Below are 26960 nucleotides of genomic sequence, written 5' to 3' on the forward strand. Positions count from 1 at the left end.
CCGGCAGTTTTCTGTAAGGACCTGAAGCTTTGGCTTGGTGCAGGTCCTTATGACCTGAAGCTATTTTCTCTTAATTTTTTACATGCCTTTCACAAAAGTAATATAATTATTTCTGTTCAAGGGCGACACGCTTCCTCCATCGATAGTAGTCGATCGCGACCTTTCACAGGTAGCTTGTAACTGCGACCTTGTTGATTTTTTACATGATTCCCATATTCAATATGTTTTAATTTGTGATTTACGGCATAGAAATACCTGATGAAGAATTAGTCGATGTCGGGACCTCAAAATAATACTCTATTAATGGGTGACCATCCTTTGAAGCAGTCTCTTCTACCGCCATGCACTTGATTGACCTTTCTATTTTATATCGGTGGCGTTATTTTCTTATTTACTTCGACGATTTTGAATTTCAATCGTATTTTGTGATACAATCATGTAGCGTTCAACAGTAATATTGGGTCAGTACAAACTGAGTACGCTGGGTTTTTAACGCCCAATTTGGCAATAAAGTGAATACGTTTGTCCATTGACGCACATGCATAAATTTCAGCCTTGAGACAGGAAAGTGAACATCCGCGTGGTCCGACAAACGAAACTAGCTATGAAATGGCCACGACGTCGATGGCTCCTGAAATCTTTATCACATGATAGATGTTCTAACAACTACTAAACCGCGATTTGTTATCATAAACAGTACAGTGGGCTCCCTCTACTGTCTATAGTTGAATTGCGTTAATTTGGGCATCTTTAGAGGGGACGGTGAGAGGGTAATAGAACCAAACTCATGATCTGTGACACAATTTTGTTTACTTTACTATTTTACCATGGGTTTGGTTTGTGTTGATCTGGTTGGTTAGCCGTCCCAGGGCCTGGGAACAGTAGCTGCAGGCTTGTCAAACACTAACTGGTGTCATCAACAGATTAGTCAATTAGGGGCTACTTATCTAACCGGTACACTGTGCCAAAAGTGAGAAATCCATTGAGGATTCTTCTGTATATTGTTCTGGATACTTCAAGAATCCACCAGAATACTAAAATATACATTATGTATGCCAGTGGATTCTGGTGGTCAATGGATTCTGTCGGATACGGAACAGAATCCATTGCTTAATCCATTGCAGGATTCTGCTGGATTCACGTGTTATCCATTATATATGTATTTCAGGATACTACTGGATTCTCTAATTTATAGAGAATCAAGGGACCAGTACTTTTGGCTTGATTGATTACATAATAATGGAAGGGACAGTTGCCGCATATATCCATACTTATTATTCACCAATTTTTACATAATTATCCAACACTGGCTTGCGGGGGACCTGGGGTGTGGGGGTGGGTCCTCAAATAACAGTAATGCTTTGTAGCTTTTGACTCATGTATTTCTACTCATACAGGCATCACATACACTATATATATATATATATATATATATATATATATATATATATATATATATATATATGTGTGTGTGTGTGTGTGTGTGTGTGTATACGCAATGAGTATTCTTTTTACAAGTGAAGACACCAATGTAATGATGCTTTCTACAGCAAAATAGAGTACAGATTGCATCTGAAAACTATACTGCAATTTAGATACACAAATCCAAGATCACTGTAAATGATTCTTCTTTATTCCAAACGAATGTGTAAATGTTAGTAAAATAAATAAAAAATACAGACAAAAACATTCAGAACAATTTTCCTGAGACACATTCAAAGTTATCTTCAATACTGTAAAAAAAGAATTTCCATAGCCTTGATAACTCTAATATCAATTAATGCAGTCACTTTTAAATATGCCTGAGCCTAACAGGGAGAAATATGGTTCATCAGAACAATTTGATATCTTACCATTATCATCCCTATTGACCTGTATACAAAATTTTGAAGCAATCTGTTGACCTGTTTCAGAGAAATTATTTTAAACAAAAACAGGAAAATAACCCAAATACAACAAGCAACTAAAAATCAGCTCAATTAAACCCATATGACAATTTTAAATTATAATAGAATTCATTGTTTCACGGCCTGATCTGTGAAAATAAAACACAGTGAATCATGTGTCCCAAACAGCAAAATAGTGAAATTAAATCCTGGTGAAAATTAATGCTCTTTACAGTATGCTGTAAATTTTGGCATACGTTAAAAGATATACATGTGTAGTATTCCTAAGTTTTGTACAGTAAGTTTGTGTCAATTGAGATGTGTCAGCTAATGACTGTGTAATTCACCAAATTACAAGATCAACTATGTGTACCTTTAAATATAGGAATAAAAAATCATTTCAAGAGTTTCTTGATTGAATATGAAGCACTCAAGCTATCTACACAGCAAGAAAAGGCAGACACATGCCTGTAACAGAGGATAATCATTACCTGTAACAGGCCCAGAGAAATAACCTTTTTGCAAGACCAGTAAAAACCTGTCAAATTTTAGGGTTGTGTAAATTCTGATTCATGGTGGTACAGGATTGTATACAATGCTGTAAATTCTGACTGTATCAAGACCTATAATTGCAGCACTGAACCACCGGTGTGCGTACAGTGGTGTGTCAGCTACAGGCCTGAAAATTTGGATGGATTTCAGGGTGTAAATTTGTTGTAAAATTGGCAAATTTTGATGATTGAAGCAGAAAGAAATGTTATTGTTTGAACACTGAAAAATTTCAGACCCTGTTAGAGATCAGTGTTCACAGCACTGTGTACAGGTGCTGTAATTGGTAGAAATACAGCCATGTGTTTACAGTACTTGATACAGACATGTGCATCAGCCCCTGATAGAACTCCTTCTGTATTTGCTGACACAGACCTGTAACACAGTTTGTATCAGGGCCTGTGCAGGAACTGTCTCAGGGGTGAATTTTTTGTAGTGTATGTTTAATTAACTCTTACTTATCACATACATGTATGTGCACTGTTAAATTGTAGCTTTTGTTCAGTTCATCAAAATCTAAAAAAGTAGGAAAAATTGCTCTGAAAAACACAATATTGCATATCTCAGGACAAACTGATTACTGCTTCAATTATATTATCCTACGAGACCTGCATTTAAAATTTCAAAGCAATCTGACAAGCAATTTCAGAGAAATTTTTGGACAAGAAATAGAAAAATACCATCAGTAACACGGTGTGGCTCACATTTGTTTCAGCATGTTTAAACACTGTAACTGCACCTTGATAAATTCTTGAGGGCACAAATCCAGATACGTCAAAGTGACAAATTTCAGCAGTACTTCAAAGATGTACTTGTGAAGTATTTGTAAGTTATGCCTTGGTTATACTAAACTTTTCTTGGTGTAACTGACCTGTGCCAGCTAATGACTTTATATTTCACTGAACTTACAACACCAGCTCTGTGTACTACTTTTCAAGTAAAGCAATTAAAATTGAGAACAAATCAGTTGTTGACCAACAGAGGGATGATGGATAATTACTCAGAAAAGCTATGCATCACTGTTCTGTCTCACACAATTGTCACTGAACTGTTTTTATCAGGTGGTCTCTCACTGGCTCTGCCATACTTCCTCTGCAGTATGTAGTGTCTTGAATTAGAGTCATTAAGCATTCGCTGATTGAGTGTGTCTATCCTATCAAAACGTTTAGTTTGTCAGATCGCCAAGAAGGCCTGGAGGCAATTATCCTTCCATCTGGTGGGACCTCCTCATCAGACATCAGGTCTGCAGTTACATCATTCCAGAAACCCTTCTCATCTGCATTGATCACTGCACTTCTCCTCTTTAAAATCTGTAGGTAGAAATGATAAATGATGGTTATTTAAAATAATGCAAGAGTGAGATAAATGATGGCATAATACAGTACCAGAATCACATAACTTGTAGCTTTTGCCGCGCTGTTGGCCTACCTGCTGGTGCGGTAACTTCGCGGTAACACCTCTTTTGTTAGCTGTTGATTTTCTTTGTCCTCGATTGCGGTAAATGCGGTAAGTGAACAATAGTTCCCGCAGCAGTTGCGACAAGTACAACAAAAGAACGTGCGGTATTGCGGCAATTGACGAGGTGTTAATGACCCCAAGTGGTTGCCGCACAGACCTTTTGTGAAGGTTTGCTTTTGCCCCGCCCTCTGAGTTTACGATCACGATCACAAGTTTTCACCATAGCGATCTCGGCAAAGTTGGGTACCTGAAAGCATTTCTTGCATTTTTTTCCTTTGTACTCTTTGTAAGTGTACGGTAATGTACAGTATACAGCAAAACTTGCATTCAGACTCGGCTGGTTTTTGATAGCATTTAGACGCGTTCAAGACGCATCCGAGACGCGTCGAAACACGACCCTTGCAGCTCATCTCACAATGGAAAGATTGTCAAAAGTGCCATTCGTAATGTACATACAATACTCCTATTACCTCGCGTTTTTGTCACGTTCTTGACGCTCCAATTCCTTTCGTCTACTATCATAAAATGTAGCAACTTTTTGCCCAGTCAATGTTTAATAGTGCAAACATTTAGAGAAAAGAGCGATTGATTATATGTTGTTGCTCCAAAACTGCCCAGCTAAACTCATTGCATTATCGATATCGAGTTGACCATGCGTTGTTCACTGTGCATGTCCACGAGAAAATCATTATCGAATGGTCTGGCCCGATGCCACGAAGTAATTGCTAATACCGAAGTAGCATGTACAGTTGTGGTATTGTTGACAAAATGAACAGAAACACTGTTCATTCATGTATCTGCGAGCTTTCAGTTTGACAACAATCTGTTTTATTACACTGTATGCATATGTATTATTGCCCGATTACTGTATTACTGTTTCACCCTTGCGTCCTTTTACATAGGCATAGGATTAAAAAAACACCAAGAAACGACAGCTCGCATAGGAAATAAAATTCAATTACGAAAACCAGATCTTTTATTTTCGTCTTTTCCTTTTTCATGATGTTCTGAGGTTGCGTCATGCGTTAGATGAACGCTACACAATAAAACAGAGTGATTAGTTGATGAGTACGTTGTTACGAAAAACTCATGTCTACGCAGTTGTAAGTGTTTCTCGTTCGTGGCATAGATGTCGAGCAGATGATGGTAAAGGGGCCGACTCGATACTAAATACGGTCTCACGTTTATCCCGCACCGTTCGGAGAGGTTACATGTATCAGCTATTGTTAAAAACGTAACGATTTAATTCCCATTTGAGTACAATAACCGGACAGGTATAAATGGAATTCATGTTTGAATCCAATCGAAATTTACCTCTGCTCTGGCGGAAATCAACCATAGGCAGGCTTTACCCAGCTTTCCTGCAATTTCGATGAGCATGTCATGTCCGCAAACGACATTTTACGTCTTCTTTATCATTGATTGCAATACCAACGAAATGTTTAAAAGGGAACTTCCAAACATAGAGGGAATGGCTCGGCAATTTCAGAGTTGCGTTGTTAATTCTGAATGAAATCACAAATGCGAGTTCGAAGTCTGGCAACAAACTTTTATTAATACATTATTATTCGATCACTGTATTATTGTTTTAACCACTTTCGTCCTTTTTACACAGGCATATAATGAAAAGACAAGAAATAACAGCTATCATGGGAATAAAATCAATTACGAAAACCCAGATCTTGTATTTTTCGTCTTTCCTTTCTTTATAATCATTCCGAAGTTGCGTTATGCCTCAGATAAACACCACACAATAAAACGGAGTGATTAGTTGATGAGTTCGTTTTACGAAAAAAAACCCCATATCTACGCAGTTGTAAGTTGTTACTCGTTCGCGGCTTAATTGTCGAGCAGATGATTGTCAAGGGCCGAATCGATACTAAATACGGTCTCACACTCACAGTCACATTTATTCCGCACCATATGGAGAGAGAGTAGCACGTAGCGGCTACGGTATTGTTAAAAACCCAACGATTTCATTCTCATTCGAGTAAAATAACGCGATAGTTGTAAATGCAATGCATGTCATATGGTTAGGTCCACGGTCCCTCCACGTGGAGGGACCGCGTTAGGTCGAAAACATTGGCGAGAAGTAAGATAAATAACCCGCGAAATTATCGAGAAAGTGTAGATCGCATCGTCATTGCAAAAGCATGGCCCCCATGACCTTTGGACTCTGCATGACCTTGATCACATAACGTTGTCATAAAAGTGGCAATATGTCGATTAAAGCACGGTCCCTCCACAACTTGTGGAGGACCGTGATTAAAGTAATTTCGAAAATAACTGCAGTAAATGAATCCGCTAAAAATGACTCACCAAAAGAGGTTTAAATCTTCTTCCTTTTCCCTTGTTTGAGATCATGACAGAAGCATTTCATTGTAATGTGAACGTTAACGAAATTTACCTTTGGCGGAATCAACCATAGGTAGGTTTTACGCCACTTTGCTGTTCGATTTTAACCAAGGCAATTTCGATGGATATGTAATCTCGTGTTGGCTGTCAACAACGCTTTCAGTGGTGACGCAACATACTCTGAATTTTGTAGAAGAATGTACTGTTAAAGGGTTGCCTTGTCAGTTGCTTGACATGTATCATGTCATTGTCACTTTACAGTATGTGACAATAACATAGTGCTCTTACACTTGGACGGAGATAACTTATCCTTGTCACTGTCGGCAAACATTACAGCGAAGACAGTGTCGTAATTCTACTGGTAATGTGCAGTATTGTACATGCTGTTACGCAATTAGATTGATTGGGGAGGACACCGCGACATTGCACTTTTATATGATATCCTATATTTACGGCTACTAGACTATACAATATCGAAGTTAGATTGGCTTAGCTAGATCTATAAAGGGCTGAAATCTCCGATATATATCGGATATTTACTTGCGATTTGACAGAATCTAGTATCGTCTAGTATCGAAGCTAGAGTCAGTCTTTGGAAGTCGGGTTTGGCCAGAACTGTGAGGTGGTGAAATCTCACCGCAGTCCTGAAAACGTCGATATGTCAAACTTTGGTACTAGATTGTAAATATCCGATATTTAAAAATTGTGCAAAGTCGCGCCTTCATGTGATTGGGAGAACAAATGTTCATGTACTTTTATAAGTGCACATTCATGAGCTGCCTCGGACATTCATGACCATGCATATTCCATTCCCGACTTTGATAATTCCCGAAACGAATACACAAAAATCATGTACAACGTAACAATGCACACAACGACGCAATCGTACATACTTCAGGGGCGCAATTAATCTTAGATTTATTTCTGGAGCTTGCTCAGTATAGGTCTTTAAAAACATCACTGCACATCGCATCGATATGACTTTCTCACACCAGAATTTCTTTACTTTGAACTAATATTGACATACCGTCCCTTCACGAACACATGGAGAGAGACGCAACGGTGCTTCGTAATATAATAGAGGTGTACCTCGATTGTAATATTAAAACTGTCGTATCTCGTGATCTTTCCCCGGTCGGATAGAGTCACCTTACGGCAGCACGATCATACACCTGCCTCCGTTTGCCGAAGCCATAATTGTATTTTACACTGCTGCGTCTTGCGTAGCGGCAACGAAATACCGGTAGACACAAGCTAATAAGCTTACTTCTGAGCGTAGCAGCCATGTTTGCTTCTATAAATGCCCGATCTGACAGGTTGCGTAGTTGATGACGGTATCAATACTTCCGCGATATTGCTCATTTTCGGAACTGGATTTTTGAACATAATGACATGTCCGTTGTTAAATTTAATTATTTAGTTTTTTGTTCCACACAGAGAATGAATATCCAGCGTTTTAGTGACCAGTTTAGTCCCACTGTGTAATACTTCTCTGAACACAGTGCATGCGTGAGCGCTCAGATAATTTTAAAAACGGACACTGGACAGACAAGCTTGGCCTTCGCGCCTCGGTAAGATAGTACGCCAATTCGGCTACCTCGGAAACATCAAGTCAGATCTTTTCACAGACAAATAAAACGGAATTATAAGCAAAATCAGTTCGCCGATGAAATCACTTGCAATTTTCTACAACATTGTTACCGTTGACTTAGCTGGTACGGACTCATATAACCACAGTCCCTCCACCCGTGATATAAGATATAAACTAGCGTACCATCACGTTAAACTATTGACATAGGAGCAAAGTCGTACGTGAAAAAAGTAAAGGACAAAATGCAAGTTGTAGGTTTTCAAACAAATTTTATTGAGATGTAAGTTCTCATTTCCTTGTCGCTAGCGCTCCTGTTCAAGACCTGAGTAGAAAGGACACGTGGTTTAAAATGTAATAAATTGACGGGGCAACATTCACTTGGATTTATTTGGTGCTCACTGTTTATTTTATTTTTTACCCAAATTCGTAATTTTTGTAACAGAACATAAAACCAATGGAGAGCACAGTGTCTGTTACTGGTAGTTTTATTTGTTTATTTTAATTTTACTACATTTGATCTGCAAGGTATAATCATCTCAGAACGAGTTAGTTTTACCCGGGAAGACAACTTTTTCAAGTTACCTGTCCTGGTGGGTGGTTGCAATGCCCACGAATTTCGAACACTGGCTTTTATAAGTTTTCAAAACTAGTAAAATATCCGTGACAGACTCGAAGAGGATGTCTCCTTGTGAATGTCCTTGAACCCATGACCGCGAGCGTCGTTTTTTTCTATGCGTTCTCTTTGTATAATGATCGATATACGTACATATAGCGTTGGATGGGTGATACCATTTCACGAAGTGGTAAAAAGCAGGGTATGCAAAAATGTCGTTGCCAAGTCACAAAGAAATTCAACCGCAAATCGCAGTGACAATGCAATTCATAGGATTTTGATCAGTTCTAAACTAAAACTTGAAAAGACCAGACCTTGTCCATATTTTTTCATTCTTTAATTATTATTATGAGATAAAGTGAACGTCCCCTCCTGAAAGATAGTCAGGGCCGGATGCTTTGCAACAAGTCTGGTACGTGAGTTGTTCACTTATGTAACATGTACATAGCGATGTGTAATCGGCGACCCGACCGCTCTGAAACAATTTCGAAAAGACTATGACTGTAAAATCTTGTCTTTCCTTGTTCACTGTAATAAGCAGCGTGGCATGAATGTCCCACGTAGATTTCTAAGTGCCATGCCCACACGATGTTTCCATAAACATGCCAGACTGGGCCTGTAGCTACTTCGTCAAATCGCCATATCCCCATTCTCGCGAGCCACAGCATAATTTCTGCTCCGCTGACCTACGCCAAAACGGGTAGCGCTGAGCTACTGCCGTAAAGAGGCACATTTATTACGACGATGAATATCCCCAGCCGGTTCCCTATGTGTGCAAAGACTACTTTTTAGGAAACATGCAAGTCAACTTCCCAGGCGCGTTTTATCGAGCGGCTGGTCGCGATGTGGACATGTCACTTATCGCATGTAATCCCGGCCACTTTGACAGTGATTTTCACATGAGTAAAGTCCGACTTGTTTGAGTATTTTACATGTATTAGTGATATACAGCATTGAACAGCTTAGGAGTGAACTTTTGACGATGTCGGGACCCTAGAAAATTTCACAATCTACCTGTGCTTTGAAGCAGTCTCCAAGCAGCAAACTGTCTCGCGTGAATTGTCTTCCATAAAATCGATCAGTAATTTAGTAAATTATTTTTGCTGTGTTATTTCCTATTAATTCTACGAGGGATAATAAATGGTTTCTACAGAGCTTCCGTTAGGATATTCAAACCTGCGTAAGGCTGTACGCAAATGTTTTTATTATTCGCGTAAAATGTATCAAAAATGCGTACATGTAAGCACTTATAAAACAGCTGTATACGCCATATCGAAAACTAGTTCAAAAGTCAATGAATAAAGTGTTCAATAAACATCAGCAGTGACAATTTTTTGGACGAGTTTTACAATCTTTAATACTCTTCTGTGTATATTCTCTGACGACGGTATTCGTTTCTGACTAATTACATTTAGATTACAACTTCCGACGATCTCTTTGCTGCCTGAACTCTATCGTCGCTGCTCTGAAGTCAAATGCGTAAAGTTTTGGGCCTTCCATGGTTATAACTATCAGATCATTTACGGCATCTTCACTCAGATAATTACGTTTCGATGTTTTTAATCGTGTTTTGGGTACTGAACCCCCATTCACACGGGACAGATGAGACTGGAATCACGGCTGACTTTGCAATATTTGGTGAGTTCACGATAATCGTTGTAAAGAAGCGTACAGACCGGCCATTAAACTATTATTTCTAAGTCTGCTTAGCATTAGCTTAAATATTCGACGCAGAGATCTTCAGGGTTTACAAGCCCGAATTCAAAGAACGTATGCAATTCTGGGGTGAAGAAAACGTAGTTCTAAGAAATTACAGTTTGAATTTAATCTCGAAAAAAGACAATCCAAAAAATTCAACTGATGTGGGGTTGTTACAAGGAGATATGGGTCGTGTACACTGTTATTCGGCGAAAGTAACACTAACTTTTTCAATTCTGGCGCCAGATTTTTCACCTGTAATGAATATATTTAGTCTGAAAGACCGTTTCTCAAACTTCCAGTTAGACCGGCTCCAAGTCTGTGGGCATATCAAAAATATATAGTAAATTGAAGGACTAAATATCAGTAGACCGTCGGGCTAAGTTGTAGGGCAGTTGGGATTGATCGCGGGATGATCGCCTGGCTTGGCCAGCTATGCAGTTACCATGACTTTTTGGAACTTAGCTTCCGAGAAAAGCCAGGGGACTGGGAGCCAGTTTAACTTCCGGTAAAAAGCCTGGAAGTGAAGATACAGCTTGCAGCTTGACAAGCGTGAACAAGGGCTGATAATTTATGCAAAACTCGTCAAGTTGACGCTTTGAAGGCTCGTTGTGCGAAAACAAAAGCGATTTTAAAATCCAAGACTGCTTTTTTTGGCTCAGTATGTACCCAGCTCTCGATTGCCGTTAACGGAACACCAAGGTCTATTGCATACAGGTAAAAGTCGCCACTTATTCACAGTAAAATTGCCAAAATATCTATTTCCAATAGTAACAAAGCATAGACTTTAAAAACGGATCCGTTTTTAAGGTCTATGAACAAAGATGGTCTTGATACCGTAAACTGCGAAACCTGTCCGATCGGGCATTTCAAAGCGCAAACATGGGTAACTGCCTATGCACAGCGCACATCGTTGTGTATAGACTACAATTCTTTCTATACTAGGTTGCGGGGACTTATCTGACCGTACTGTCATAGAGGCGTCTTTGTCCGACCGGGAAACATAAGGAGATACGACAGTTCTAAATATTACCATGGCGGTATATTTCTATAGTATTAGAGCACAGTCTCTCCACAGATTGTTGAATGACAGTGACAAAAGTTAGGACAAACGATGTAAAATAGGAAAGTCATGAGCACTACACTGATGACCAGTTGTATTTACAGACTCCCTGTTAGTTTCACCATGGAGGTAGGAAGCTTCTACCTCCATGGTTTCACGATCGATCAAGCAGATTACGCAGCGCATGGGTGCCTGAGGTTTCACCCGTCCGAAGAGAAATAAATGCGTCTGTAGAATTATTGTTCGCAATTTACTGTCATTGAAGGCTTTATAGCACTAATCCTACATTATCTCCACAAACTTTGACGCGGTCACAAGGGAGTGAATGGTCATCTTTCACCTCCTCGCATGATACAAACATGAAGCTATGGAACGGGTGTCATGATCGGTTGACGATAATTTATGAGTGAAAATGAGGAAAGCTTTATTTCAACAAAAATTCTGCATTTTTAGTCGTGGATCGTACTTGTGGAAATTTTAAAACTGTATTTGAGCATATACCAACCACTAAAGTTGAAATGACTGGTACAGATCAGTGATCAGTTCCGAGTTCACCGGCATTCACTTCTTGCATTGAAAAATAGAAAACATGTCTTCTGCGATGTGTTGTGGCATCAACTTACCACCGGACCGTGACTCACCTGATGGTCACAATCATCGAATAAATTTCTCTTCGACATCATGTCTCTCTCAGATCAGCGATGTCATCTTTATTTAAGAAATTTATTAAATTATCGATCGGATTCAAACTCGCAACATACCGCACCCGGCCCACCCAGCCAGAGAAATATTTACAGTGATAGGCTATTTATTGTGTTGTGTACCAAAGAGAAAGACATGATTTATATTTCCCTTACAATTTTGGCGATTTGGTGCTCAATTACTGTGAATAGCATGCTAAGTTGCCACCTTTCCTGTTGCTGTCTGTGTGGTAGGCCTACAGCTGACCACTCCGTGAAGTTCAAATTTGCATTTATATTTGGTTTGTAGTAGGCCTACAGAGTCGCAATTTCTTCAGCTGTGGTTTTGAAGCTGTCAATCATTCAGTTGCCGCACAAGTTTCAACATTTAGAACAATAGAATGCGATCGCAACTAGGTGTTACCGCAGCATTTGAGTTGCCAGTGTGTTGCCGCACTGCTGTTCCGCATGTTTTGAGGCATCAGTGAGTTCCCGCAAACGCGTTGCCGCAGTGTTTGCGGCAATAAAACAATGAGAAGTGGGCATGAAACAATAGATACCGCAGACCTTGCGGGAGAGAGAACAATGCTACCGCACAGTTACCGCATGTTTGCCGCGTACCGCAAAATGCGGTTACAAGTTATGTGATTCTGGTACTGTACTTACAGTCACTGCCATAACTAACAATATGGTACATTTGATATTTTAAGATCAACTCTGGTATCATGACTTATTACTGATTTGAACATATTATGTTGCCTTCCATTCCACCTATGCTTAGGAACATAGGGAAATTCATGTATCATTTTAACATTGTCATCCTTGTCCAAAGACCTTTGAGCACATCAGAATGGAACTGTCAATTTACATAACCCTCAACTAAAGTAAGTCTTGCTTTGTTAAATTTTATTTGAACCCATTAGTACATTTGTACAATTATTGTGACAAAATTGTTGACTCTGTATATCTAATAGTGCTAACTATGCAAAGACCCCAACCCATACTACAAATATCCCATGATTCATTCTGATTTGTACCAACAGAGATTCCCTAGTCAAGCCAGGCATAGCTCACATGTGTAGAGAAAACTGTAGACTACTAAAAATAAAAATTTTGAAAAAATGCTTTGAAGGAGACTCATTGTCAATAACCATTTCAAATGATTTTTCAATATCATGCATTATTTAGAGTACATATAACACAATGGGAACTAATTTGGGATAATTGGATGAAGTAATGTCGATTTCATCTACAAATGTAACCTCATCTACTTTTCTTTTTATGTTATGCACTTGTTTTTATGAGTATTTGGTAATATTGCAACATTCAACTATAGGGCACCTAACATATTTGAGAAATTTGAAAAATATGAAAATCCAATTATCCCAAATTAGTTCCAATCGTGTTATATACATTTTATATAATTTTCAAGAAATTATATAGACAGCCATACAGAAAAGTTTGAAGTATAATAGAGATACTTGAAGCATGGACTGGCTGTTGTTGAATACTGTTCAATAACTGTCAGTTCAGCCACTAAGTAAATACTAGTTCAAAACTATATCCTTGTTCCCAGCGGGTGCAACACTGAAGCTGTTTTGACTATGCAAATGTTTTTATGAAAAAAATGTATATTAAGTTACATTTTGTGAAATAAGGCAAGAGTGTTCTTGCACACAGTTGGTTGTTCCAAAAACAGTTTCGTATTATGTTATAAAAGATAAAACTATGGTTTTTTAGCACATCGTGTAATCTGGAACATGTTATCAGAGCATAAGCTTGTTTCATCTTTCAATATTAAATTTGCAACAAACTCTTGGACATGAGTGTGTCTTGTGATATTGTTTCAAAGTTGTGTTCCCTGGCAAGGTTCATAAAATACACTTCATGGATTCCTTCAACAATATTTTGGCCAGTTAAAAGCTGTTAAAAGTGTTAAAAGCTCATCCTGAGTTTGACTATGCTATTATTGTATGTTATGTTATGTACATTTGTGTTTTGAACTCAATCTAAGAGCCCCTTTAGTTGTTTCAACACTACAGATAAAGTATGGCATAAAACTTCGCCTCAGATCGCCTCTGTATCGTTTCCGACATTGCTGTCGCCTCAGTTTGTTTATTTTCTATATCGTTTCATTACCGCCTCCGTATCAGCCTTGCATTGCTTCGCATCGTATCAGCCTAAACATCGCCACTGCATCGTATCAAGTCAATTTCATGGTCCCAATTGGCCACGGCATATTATTCACTCAAAAATGCCACAGCAAAGTTGCCGCCTTCGGAAATTTCGCCGCCTGGCATTGCCCATGTTTTTGAGAGTAAAGGTATACAAAATGAAAGATCAAATACATGTGTCCAACCCCATATGTCCAACATTATCCATTCATGAAATGTTGCTTCAACACACAAAAATGGGAACAAAGTTGAAACATATTGTGATTATAATGCGCTTCTTTTACGAATTGCTTTTATTTGATATGAAGTTTGTATACCGTTTTATTTGCGAACATTTTTGTAACAAGATAGCACTCTACCAGGGACAGACATTAACGGTTGCAAGTGAAAGTCGCGTTTGGACAACTGCAACTGAAACACCAGTACGGGTTGCCCGATGAGACAAGTGTCAAAAAGTGACGTGGGACAACTTTTCCACTGACTAGAAACCCAGAAATGTGTGGTACTGTGTGCGGATTACCATTTTAAATGACTGAAATTAGTATTTTTAAGCTTAAATACATGTACGTCCTTGAAAGCGCACAAGAAAAACTGGCCGTACAAAGTAAGGACAATTGCTAAAATAATAACTGCAGTGTATCATATACTAGGTTAACACATATAGTGATGCCGCCATGAATTCTCCTAACGCTTTACACAGTGACCTTTAAACCCGATTGACGTGAATAAATTATGATGTAGAGGAAGTCCGTGACCTTTAGTCACAACACATTGATAACACTCTGATAGCGGGAACTTCCAAGTGTTTCAATAATTGCTACGCAATTCATACTATAGAGTTACACTCCGCAACCAATTATCCATCACAAATAAAATTAATTTTAGGCAAACTATCGCACCATGCGCATACGGTATAAATCTGAGTTGGCCTACATATGTCACGCCGCGCCAATCACTCTAAATCACGTACCTACATCGTCCAAGACGTTCAAATTCATGATTATTAACCGATCATTTACCTTCAACTAGATAAAATCTTGTCTATATTCTCAATTTTCGATGACTTTTGACGAAATGACATCGACTTTTCATGCCCGATATCTCATATCCGATGTCTTTGAGTTCCGTGAATGAGGCGATGCGCTAGTGAAACGATACGGAAACGATACCAAACAACCGAGTGAGCGATGTTGGATTTGGGGTTGGGCGATGCGGAAACGATACGGAAACGATAATGAGGCTAAAAAAGCGACGCTTTGGGCGATACTTTATCTGTATGTTTCTCCAAAATAATTTGCAGGGTTTACACATTTCATTGTGATCTCAAAATTTGACATTGAATAAGCTGCATAACTATCGATTACATCTGTATCTTCAAGGGAAGGTTAACAAGCGACCTAGCGGCCGATATAGCTCCGCTGTGTTTATGTAGAGAATAACTATTTTTGACACATGTTGGTGAAGAAGGTGGAAATCTTTGATAGCTCATTTCAATGGCCAGAAAAAAGAGGCTAAAATATCTGCAAAAATATACAATTGAAGATTTCATCATAATTTGAATTTTTACATCGGATCATTCCAAAGAACACGTCCACTAAAGCTATCTGACGAGTAGTTTTTAGAGAATAAAATTTTCTGACCAAAAATGGCAATGATTGTCCCCTAAAATAAAAATTGCAGATTTCACCATAATTTTAGTATATCACATATTACAATAATCCCTTGGAACCTGTATACCAAATATCAAAGCTATCCACTTGCAGTTTTTGAGAAACAAATTTTTTAACAGAAATAGCAAAAATTGCCCCAAAATATACAAAATTGCAGATTTCATCATAATGTCAAAATATCAAATTTAGTTATTCTGTAGGAACCTGCATATCGAATTTCAAAGCTATCAGACCAGTACTTTTGAGAAATACATTTTTCGACCAAAAATGGCAAAAATTACCCATAAATAACAAAATTGCAGATTCATCATAATTTCAATAAATACCATTAAGTTCATCGGTAGGAACCTGTATAACAAATTGCAAAGCTAAGTTACCCTAAGTAAACTGCACATCAAATTTCAAAGCAATCCGACGATCGGTTTCAGAGAAGATGACTTTTTTACCAAAAACAGGAAAAATTGCCCCAAAAATACAATTATGGAAATTTCACCACAATTTGAACAACCTTGACTGGGGTTACCTCCAGGAACCTCTATACCAAGTTTCAAATTAATCTGACTTGAAGTTTCAGAGAAGAAGATTTCTTGACCAAAAACAGGAAAAATTGCCCCAAAAATACAATTATGCAAATTTCACCACAATTGAACAAACTTGAGTGAGGTCACTCCTATGAACTCCATACCAAATTTCAAAGAAATCTGACTTGCGGTTTCAGAGAAGAAGACCATTGTTGACGGACGGACGACGACAGACAATCAGTCTATCGGATAAGCTCCGCGTCTCTGACAGCGGAGCTAAAAAGGCAGATTTTGTCGCTTAAAGCTGTTAGGTGCTCTGCAAATGTATAACCAAATATCAAAGCTGAACTAAGTAAAATTGATTTTACTTGTGTCATGATGGTTCTACCATGTACATGTACTATAATTCACCAACACTGGTGCTTTGGTTACCTTGTCCTTCAAAGTTCACTGGTTTAGACTAAAAAATTATCAGTGCAGACTTTGTAGTACATACCTCTCTTATTCTCCTGTTGTTGGCATGCCTTTTTGTGTAACTCTGTCTTTCCTTGAGACACTACCCTTTCCCTACTTTTTCAGTGCCTAATAAACATCTCCAAGGGGCCTGCAACTTGCAAGGATATAAATAAAAGAGTTAAAAATCTTACTGTGAAAAATCAAAATATCTGAAACACAGATGATGAATCATGATATTTCATGTGACAATAATGACAATGAATAATCATATTAATCTGAATATCAATTGGTATTCACATTTGAATCAGACAATAGCATTCCCATGGCCTACAAAGGCTTGACATCATCGGATTCCCACTGCACTAAGCATGGATGAAAGATTGACTCTTTTTACATCCATGGTTATACAATAATACAAATGTTCATGTTGAAAATAAGACCATATTTCATTTGATACAGAAATTGCATAATTTAGAAAGTTAGAAATCATTAATGAAGTGATGCAAAATAAAATGACATACCATGTTTAGGTAAGATCAGAATTATTCTCATGTTTACTTTAAGGCAGATGAGTTGCAACTTTTGACATTATTTTTATGATTTTTATATTTAGATTAAAATCAGTTCATAGCAAATTTCCAACTCAGAGATGTTTACTCTAGTATAATTATCCACAGAGTTGGACTGCATGAGGAGATTCTTGTAAGACAAATAAAAATACCGTCAATGACGCTGTACCTTCTCTAATGTGTGGCCAGGTCAGGTAATTGGTTGTTGGCATGGAGTTGTTGGTAAATAGTTGATGATGTAGGGGCATGAGGTGGGATATGGACCCAAAGAACCCAAAAGATGATTAAATACATCAATCAAAAAAATTCTAAGCTACAGTATAAACTGCCTAAAGATAGTTCAATGTGGAAAAAAGTTAAACAATTCAGAAATAAGAATTAACAGTCCAAAATAGTAATGACGCACTTCCTTACTGACCTGAGTGCATGTGAAATACACAACCTGGCATCTGTAAATTAAATGTATACCAAGTGATCATTTGAAGTCACTTTAAACTGTTTTTAATGGATTTTCCAAAGAGTCCTGTGGAAATGATGAAAAACGCTTATCCGGTCTTGTGTTTGTATAACCTCATGGCTGATAATTGTCATAGTATTGAAAAAAAATTGAAAGTGAAGAAATTACTGTTTTTAATAGGCATATTTTCCTTGAAATACATGACCGTGTAAATAATATATACTAAAAGTGTTTAAGAGTAAATTTCTTTTCAAAAAATACTTTAATTTGTGACCAAAGGATTTTTATTCTTTGAGTTTACAAATTCAAACATTGCAATTTGTTCATCATCTTGTGCAGTGCAAAATTTATAAAATGACTGAAAAACAAAAAAAATTGGCAGAATTACAGTCTTTGTGATGTAAAATTATGGGTTGACATCACGATAACTGTTAATCTGTTTGAAGTACAAATATACTATAATTAAAAAAGAAAAGTTCATGCAGAAACGGTAACAATATATTGTCAGCAATGTAGTGTTAATTTTGACTTTACATCAAAATATGCCTTTGCTGGATACCAAATATATAGGGCAAAATATCAGCCATGTTCAGCAAAATCCACACAACAGCATTGATCCTTTTCTAATTTGATTTGATTTGCTTATGTTATCCTTGTATGACAGTCAGTACAATATGGAACTTGAACACAACACAGTGAATAAGTATGCTGTAAATGAAATGGTGTGGCTGCATCCACATGCAGCAATAGGAGTGCCTTTGTCTCTCACCCCTCATTTCCAACCTGTCCCATCCCTGAAAAAATAGTTTGGTCTTATATTTATAATGTTAATAATTTCTGTATTTGTTAAAATGTGCGCATCTCAAAAACTTTTGATCATAAACATTTTCATTGTTTTTTATAGCTGACCAATCAGTTAACCTGTTTATTTTGAATATTTGCGCATTTTTCCTCAGTATTTGACATTTTCTGAATACCTTCTTATTCAGTTCTTCATTTTCTAAAAGTTTAAATGCTCCATTGTGTGGTCAAGCTTTCCACAAGCATCAAATGTGGTACTTCACATAGGAGGGTCTGCCTCTAGAGGGCGGGCATCATGAACAATGTTTGCTGGTTAATTCCTCCACGTAAACTTCTGATTGTACTGTAAACATTGAACATGGCCGACGTCCGATTTTCCTGTCTAAAACTTTCACTCATTTTCGTTCATATGACTCTGAAACTCCAGGAAACGATTGGGAAGAAAGGGTTATCTTGAAATATTGAGGTACTCGCCGATATTTTGCAAAATTAAATGAGAAAAAATGCAAGGAAAATGCCGACAGGCTTACACAATGACAGTTTTCAGACTCGGAGGCATATGATCATCTCTGCAGATTATGCAACAGGCCCATATCACGTGAGGCCATGAGGGGATATCCACGCCACGCAGTACCAAACACTAGCGCTCACAGAGTGAGCAAACACAAAGTGAGTACCCCTAACGTCAGCTCAGTAGTCTGTAATAGATTGTAGTCAACTAAGAAACCCTTGGAGAAAGGCTTAACACTGTGGCTATGCCGCTAAGTCCCTTTTGATTTATGTCATAGCTAAAAATCGTTCTCCCACACCTCAACCTGAGCCATGAATTGACACCCCCACCAGTTTATGATATGACCCATCACAATGGCATGACGTCAACGGATCTTGACAGACGGAAGTCTTGACAGACGGAAGTTCTTGACAGCAGCATATTGGTTTTCAACTCTAATACCTTCTCTGTCTATAAATAGACACGAGAAGGTAATAAATGGGTGCTGCACCCAAATATGGCTGCCTACATGCAACTACATGATAAACAGCGTAAATGGTGGATGTACACATTTAAATCTTTACAAATACAACATGGTGCAACCCACTGAAAGGAAGGGAAAGGGATTCACTCCACTTAGAGGAAAAATTCTTGTTTTCACCTATTAATTATGGCAAGATTTTGAAAATCGCGGGAAATTTAAAATTAACAAAGATGTGCTCAATTTCTTGTCTATTCTGCCACAACCAAATGCTGTTGAGGCACAGTTAATGACTATATATCGTTCAATTTGTAGATTGCAATGAATATCTGAAGAAATTGAAGGTACTTTGAGGTTGGACAAATTTCACAGTGTTGCAGCTCACGGCCTTTTAAAGCCCCAATAGCAGTATCTTTAAGCATTATTTTATGCGCTAACCCTTTTCCTGCCAAGTCCATATTTCACCATCAGGTCAAGATGGTTAAAATTAATGAAACACAACATATTCCATATGGTGTATTTTAACATAATATTGTACATTTGAAGGCTGTAGAAAACATAAATATTGTAAGCTTGATTTTTTGGACTAAAGATGCTATAACAGGCCAAGCCAAGCAGGTGAAAAAACGCCATGTTTGGGCTCAATACCGCGTTTTACTGACTTGGCTGATTGGGAAGTAATAGTCTTAATACTGTCTGGCAGGAAAAGGGTTAACTTTCAAGTTGAAATAAGTTTGTGAGAGTGTATAAGGTGGTGTGTAAGAAGCTGGGTAGAAAGGACTGATGTAGTGTAGAGCTGTGTGCATGTGACATGGCTAATGAATGTAAACAAGACAAAATAGACTGTGCATAATGGCGATAGGCTAGTTGCGACTTGGATTTTTAATGCCAGTAGTTGATGCACCCCTGTTTTAGACAAAGGTGATGGGGCATGCCCTCAAATTGAAGCGTCTGCAATGTCTACCACCCATACAAAGGTTGAACACTACAAGGCAAGCATCCATGTAGGGCCAGCTATGATCGTTTTGAACAGCAATATTTTAGGTCGGACATATCTGATTTTCCAGAGAAACAGCGCTATGTAAAACCCTTAGGTCAGAACCAATGATCATTAATTTCCAAATACATACAAGTTAACAGTATGTTTAAGAGTTGATATATACTTTATTTAAAGCTCCATAAGCTGTATCTTTTGGCTATTTTTTCAGAACTTTTGTTTTGTGGTTTTCCTACACTTTCTGCATTGAATCCCTAATTCGTAATTTAATGCCAAGTATTTAGCATGTCAACACAACCTAAATGAGTATAATCTACGAAATTACGGTATTGTTGAAAATTGCATTCAAGCCTGGACTAGAATTCATTTGTAAACAATAAACAATGATCACTACACACATACAAGCTGTGTTGACAAAAAGAATACTTGAAATTTCAGCATGACAAACTTTTAGGATCAGACACAGTAGTTGATATACAGAAGCAGAACACTGAAAAACTTGCAACAAGTTACAGCTTATGTCCCTTTAAATCCCACGTTGACAGAATATAGTAATTTCCACAGAAGATTCAAGGGTTTTACATGTGTGTTGATGTCCCCGAATTTCTAAAATGGTCCCCTTGGGACAGGAGTAGGGGTTTACAGTGACCCCCTGTTTTGACATCCCAGATTGAACACTGACAGAGGTGAATGTTTTCACCTGTGACGTTGCATGTTCTGTTCCTTAGGAATATTACCAAAATCAAAATGACTGTTAAAATTTGAATTTACTCATCATATGTTTCACAAATGTATGGTTTCCTACTGCAGTAAAAGCCAACATCCTTCAGAGCTGAAGTAAGTTTGTGAAAATACAGTAATTTTGGTGTATGTGCAATTTGCACAAGGTAAAGATTGTGCTGTGATTAAATATTTGCCCAAACATGCAAACACTGAGGATACTGTGCATACCTGCACTGAAATCTTCACATAAAGTGCACAGAGTAGTCTAATGTATAATGCAGAGCGCTGAATGTTTTCAACTTAGACATTGTATGTTCTATGTCCTTAGTAATATTACCTATTTTTGAAAATGGGGAATTGCGAGGTGTAAGTCTTCCTAAAAGTTTATTTTCTAGAATCGATTTTCATTCTAACATTACTCAAACCTAGCGGCCGATATAGCTCCGCTGTGTAACTAAGGGATACTGTCGCATACAGTTGTCTAGCATCATTCCTTGCAAGCTCTATTTTGGAGGCCAAAAGAGTACGCGACAGCTTTGAAAAGAAATGAATTTTTATGTATAAAAATGTGAAAGAACCTTGAGGCTCCCACCTCAATATCAAAATGTTTATGTTACAAAATATTTGGTCTCGACAAGTTTATCCAGCAAAATCGCTGTAGTGAATATCGCCATGCATTCTGGTCATTTTGGATAAAATAGCATATTTTTAATGCAAATTCACGTACTTGTCACATTTAAGGTGTCAGAGATTCAGAGATTTTTTGTAATTGATATATTTACCAGCAACGCGGCTCGGAGCAAACAGGAGCTGTTTCCAGACCGGTGGGTGGAGGGACGGTGATTCACTTCACATTGTATCTATGAGGAAACCATTAAATCTTATTTTTCAATACAGAACTAGCCACATCTGTGTATTATAGATGCTTGATTATTGATATTAATGTACTTAAATTAGACTGAGCTGGTTACTAGTGAATCATGAATGTTGGTGCACGAAATTTGGTTTTTCGAATAGTACCGGATGGTGAGAATAGCGTTTGAAAGCAGATGTGAACAACAAATATGCTATTGGACTTTCACCCAAGTGATTACATGTTTCTAAAGGTTTAGGGTATTCTTTGAAAGTTCAAAGGTCAAATAAGAAATTTAGGTCAGTTATTAATAAAACATCAAATAAGACTGTGACACAAAGGACAAATGAAAGTTGGGGGCAATCTTTTTCTTGAAAACACTTTTGAAGGGTGATTATTCTATATTTTCGAAACACCAACACCAGAACCCTAACACCCCCCCCCCGTAATTTCTGTACAGTCCCTCGCCACGAAAAGGTTATATTAGCATGAAGTTGCCTGGGAATTAGATGTTCATTGTTTATTGAAATTTTATCAGCAATATCGATGATTTAAACAACACAAACGTTAGACATTTTTGCAAGATAAAGACATTGCTGAACACGTTTATACGAGAAGGAGTAGACGTATGTACGAAAAGACACTTGGGCTGGTTACATATGGCTGGTTAAGAATAAATAAGACAAAGAGGACAAGTTAACTATACATACCTGTACCTGGTATACTGTACACGACCTCCGTCCAGCTGATGCAGGACTCAGCAGCGATCGAGGGGTCGACCTTTCGCTTGTGCGAAAAGAGTTGCCCTCTTCCGTCCAAATTGCTAAAATGGGTTGTCGAGTTTCGTCCCGATTGAACGGAGAATAAACTTGCTGCTTGTCGAACCGTTGAGCTTCTGGTAGTAGCTCTAAACGTAACTAAGTTCATGACATCGACACGATTGGACTCTCCAGTTGTACTAGATTAAAACGTACAGCGTAGTCGTCGAGATGGTCCAGGATTTCAAGGTAGACTGTAGACATTCCTAAACACGGGCGGGACATGTCAGTAAACGCTAAAAGATGAACGACTGGAGATTTTGATCATTGTTGGCGGTACGTGTACGCGACGCCACGCCGACACCACACTGGGTCTTCTGATTGACCTTTGACCAATATGGCTTACGGCTCCTTAGGTTTTCAAATATTCACGAAACGAACTGCGAAGAATTTGATGATAACTATCATTTTTTACTCAATCTTGAAGAAAATGTTATTTTTTCGCTCTCGTTAGACAATAATATTGCTAACTTAGCCCCATCTTTGTCTTACACCAGATAAATGTACAAACTCAAGGGCAGCAGGCTAGAGGGTCAAGTTTTGCCGTGCTATCAGACTGGGCTTGTATTGTATTTACGCAATATTATCCTCATGAATATTCTGTGTTACGCACACAGACGTGCCAACCCGTGCACAGAACAGGAACATCGAAAAAAGCTGTTCCGAGGCGATTTTTGAGGGCAGAGGAAATTTAATTTTGCTCAGGCAGGGAACATGTTTTTAAGTGGCAGGGGAGCAAATTTTAGTGTTTGTTTTGTAGGGCAGGGCAGATATCGGTTGATTGTCCTGGGGACAGAGCTTGGCGAAAAACGAGGAGAGAGAAAGCTACTTTTAAAACGGGGACAGAGGAAGTTGAGTCATGGTGTTTCTGGGGATTGGGACACAGGGCTAGTACTTATAACTTTTCATGTCTGCAGGGGAAAGGAATGACAACATTTTGAGGGAATTTTTTTCCAGGGCAGGGGAAATTGGCAAGTTTTTTTTCGCAACAGGGCAGCTTCAAAAATTCACAGTAGGGAGGGGAAACGGGCAAAAATAAGTGGGGAGTGGGTTTGAGTGCGGCAGGGTAGGTCGAAAAAGTTTTAGTGGGAGGGCAAATTATGAATTAATTACCCTCTCGACTGAAAATTAGTCAGTTCACACTATATACCTTATCATTAGTAAGGACCCCTTTAAAAGTGAATTGTTCGTTGGCTGCACCTGGCTGAACCGGATATTTGGCGAGGTCTTTTTCAAAATAGTAAAAACTAGCAGCAATTAGGCCTAATTAAAACTTTGGGTAAGGCCTGCAATCGTGTGTCAGTCATACTAAGAGGTACCAAAACGACTGAAGACAGTATTTCCGAACCAAAAAAACGGGGGTGTCAAAGAAAGTCGATAACTAAATTTTAAAAGTTGAATAAAATATTCATGGTCGTTGCTCACTGTTGATTAATTCGTGGAAAGTATCGTGTCTCCCGACTTTGATTCAACATACCCTCTCTTTCTTTCTTTTTTTTGTCGATCGATAAAAGTATTTTAATCTTTAATATTCCATCATTTGTAACCGATGTCATATCCAAACCTACTGTATTTAGTTTCTGACGAAAATACAAGGACGTGTCCAATGCGCCAACGTGGTGCAATATGTTTTGAGACATTGAAGAAATATTGTAGTTCGGTCGCGCTCAACCAGGTTGCTCCAGAAGTAAGGATGTCACAACAAGGTCTAGGCGAAAAGATAACGAATCAGTTGTATAAACACGGTTTTTAGTTGGATATCGTATCTGTTTCAATTTCTAAATAAGCTTTGGAATCAGCCTGGTATAATAACTATCAACCTGTAGGCACCCCCCCCCCCCCTTATGACGGGAAAAGCGAAATATAAGCACTTTTTTATGCAATTCATCATCATCGGGTCACGGTCGCGATTTCACATGCGGAACTGAGCTCGGTGTTCACCACAACTTGATGTGGGATTTGATGGAGCTTGGAGGTACCGGTGTATGAGTTAGGTAGTCAGAATAACAATAAATCACAAAAGATTTATGCATCAAAATGTACAGATTAATGTGACTGAACTATCTTATGATTTGTTTGCTGATTGACGTTTGGGGCAAGGCGGCGAAAGTCCAAGGCCAAAAGAAGAAGTACGCAGTCGAATCACATATTTTGTAAGAAATAACCACCGTTTCCATAGGTACTGTGCTCAATCCGGCCTGACTTATGCTCCCGTCCTGTTTCCAAGAATAAGTTTCTGCGTTGCTAAGCAATGTCGCTAAACAACCTTGACTCACCCCGAGCCGATTTTTGATGTCGTTGATGCCCCTGGTGAATGTTAATGAGAGTGTATTGGCAATATTCGAAAACACACCGGTACAAAATGTAATGCAGCTCTCCTATAGTTTTGTGTCAATTAATCAATTTTCGTCGCAAGTCACATCAATTTTAACAAAGTTGAACTCACAAGAGAGTGTCGTCTGCTGACTGCACATATTTGTCATATAAATGAGCGACATTTGCGATGGCAACCCTAACAAATCGAAACGAGAGCATTTTGCTAAATATTATGATCTTAGTTGTCCGCGGATTATAAGATTATAAAGTTGTTATAAAACGTGCCTGTCTATAGAATTCTTTGGAAGTCTTGATCGCTTACGTCGTACAATGATTCATAATAAACTGGACAAGTAGAATTCGGACGTCCGTCAATTCTAAATCTCTCATGCAGGATTTTTTACTTAATCAGGCAGTCTGGTATAGACCATCTTGTAAAACGCTCCATCTCTATATACTCGCTAACTCTTTGCAATTGGAATGCTATGCCTGGGAAAACAATACGAAAAGTTCAGACATGTCGCCATACGGTATATTTTCTATACACTTCGGGGGAAGAACAAAATATAAAAAGCTTCATACTTCATAATTGATTTTATTGGTAATATAAACAGATGAAAGTCGATGTACATCAGCTCTCCTCAACTTTATTACATTTTGACTGTATTTTGGATAGTGTGCGGTTGTTGGTGTGCTCTTTACATGTAGCTACCGAGGGACACATCTGACTGCGTTTCCGCTGTATATCGTAAATGTTCTTGTTCTGTACAAGTTTACGAGCATTTTCGTCTCGCCAGTCGTTAATAACCCGTTCCAAACGCCAATCATGTGATTTTACCCACCCAGCAAACAAACAAAATCTGCCACACATCCAGTTAAAATATTGTTTCACTGCCCTTAAAATATCCACTGCCATTAAAAAAATAAAACGATTCCCCTGCCCCTTTTCGATGAACAGCTCCGTTGACTACCTGTACCTGAAAATTTAGCGTTCTTTCAACTGTCACTATGGGTCTGGTCAGTTTCTTCGGCCTGGGGGATCCCAGGCTATGGAATTTTACCCGAATAACCGCCGTCACCCACAAAATGGAGTGGCAATGAAATTAACAAATCACACAAATTGCGTAACTTCTCACCCGTAGGATGGGACCGTTAGAGACTAGTGACAACTGCTTCTGAGAATTAGTCTTTGACTGTTGAGAAGATTTTGCGGTCATGTAACGTCTCTTGTCTTACCAATCAGATATTGTTCATTTATATGTTTATCATCAAGGGGAGGCGTTAGAATCTAGTTTCGCCTTACAGAAGTTTAGCTATGTTTTGTTGATCCTTTGACAAAATGCTATCGGCGCGTGCCATGGGACCGCAAAGTCATGCAAACACGTGCTTTGATGCAAATACTGTATTGCTGATGCGTCAGTTTTCGGTGCGGAGCTAAATCGTGGCGATCAACAGTGCTCAGTGAACGATGGCTTGAAGCAGGGGACCTGGGCGATCTTCACCGCTCCTAAAATTAAAGGCTGTTTTTTTCAGTGAAAACCGACTGTTTGGAGAATGCCCGAAATGTCACCACCATTATCGTTTCACCTCTTTGACACTGATAGTACTCGCACCATACACCATAGGCGAAAGAAATCAGTCCCCTGGGGTAGGGAGGGGGGTTTATTTGTGCAACGGTTTACCTTATTTTATTTTATTAATTTTGACTGTGATATTTCAAATAAAGTTCAACTCCAAACCA

The 26960-nt window shown here is 38.4% G+C and overlaps 1 long non-coding RNA gene across 2 annotated transcripts; it reads right to left on the reverse strand.

Annotated features, from left to right (window-relative positions):
- Positions 1–1611: 1611 nt before the first annotated feature.
- On the reverse strand, positions 1612–23230 carry LOC139125917 (uncharacterized). Of its 2 annotated transcripts, none has more exons than XR_011550403.1 (3): positions 22796–23230; positions 16755–16868; positions 1612–3745 (listed from the first exon to the last, which is right to left on the reverse strand). It is a non-coding gene; the product is annotated as an uncharacterized lncRNA (long non-coding RNA). The 2 variants fall into 2 exon arrangements; XR_011550402.1 differs by having other exon boundaries at positions 16755–16862; positions 22796–23229.
- Between the last annotated feature and the right edge of the window lie 3730 nt (positions 23231–26960).

This window comes from Ptychodera flava (assembly GCF_041260155.1).
Source record: "Ptychodera flava strain L36383 chromosome 3 unlocalized genomic scaffold, AS_Pfla_20210202 Scaffold_26__1_contigs__length_13983176_pilon, whole genome shotgun sequence".
Lineage (NCBI taxonomy): Eukaryota > Metazoa > Hemichordata > Enteropneusta > Ptychoderidae > Ptychodera > Ptychodera flava.